General features: G+C 38.4%; 1 pseudogene; it reads right to left on the reverse strand.

Annotated features, from left to right (window-relative positions):
- Positions 1-316: 316 nt before the first annotated feature.
- LOC142438246 (U6 spliceosomal RNA) lies at positions 317-455 on the reverse strand (annotated as a pseudogene).
- Positions 456-850: the final 395 nt, after the last annotated feature.

Raw genomic sequence — 850 nt, forward strand, 5'->3', positions numbered from 1 at the left:
ACATAGCCATAGCTGGGACAACAACTAACCCTGCACTGTTCTGTGCCATTCTCACAAGACTTGTGTACTTGAGCCAGTTGTCGCCATTGTGTCAGTCTCTCTAATTTAAGGTCTTTCTCTTTTTCTCTGACCCTCTGCAAAGCATGAAGTCCTTTTCTAAGGCTGATCGCTCAGTAACATTCCAAAGTGTGTGCAGTCCAGTTATATTTTCTCTAACATAGATTTGTTGTTCTGGCAGCCATAGTGTTTTCTATATTATTGAACACCATAATTCAAGTGTATCAATTCTTTCTTGGTCTTCCTTCCTTTTCTTTTTTTTAATATGGAATGCTTCACGAATTGGGGTGTCATTCTTATGCAAGGGCCATGAATTGGGGTATCATTCTTATGCAAGGGCCACGCTAATCTTCTCTGTATCGGTCCAATTTTAGTATATGTGCTGCTGAAGCCAGCACCTTTCTTGGTCTTTCTTATTCATTGTCCAGCTTCCACATGCATGCTGAGGTGACCGAAAATACAATGACATGAATCAGGCACACTTTAGTTCTGAAAGTGATATTTTTGTTCTTTAAAACTGGGGAAGGAAATTATTACAGCGACATATGTAAAAATATGCTTGATACAATTGATGTATGGAATGTTGTAAGAGCCCCCAATAAAATGGTTTAAAAACTAAAACTGGGGAGAATCTTGACTCAGGTATGTAGGACACTGTGTTGGTGGATCAGGTATTGTGTAAGTCCAGAGACAATCGTTTTGGCAGAAACATTACACGCAGAAAGTAAATTCATATCTCAGAGTAAGTGTCTATTCCATTAAAAACAAAATGTTGCCCTTTTTAAAACACTTT

This window comes from Tenrec ecaudatus, chromosome 1, assembly GCF_050624435.1.
Source record: "Tenrec ecaudatus isolate mTenEca1 chromosome 1, mTenEca1.hap1, whole genome shotgun sequence".
Classification (NCBI taxonomy): Eukaryota; Metazoa; Chordata; class Mammalia; order Afrosoricida; family Tenrecidae; genus Tenrec; species Tenrec ecaudatus.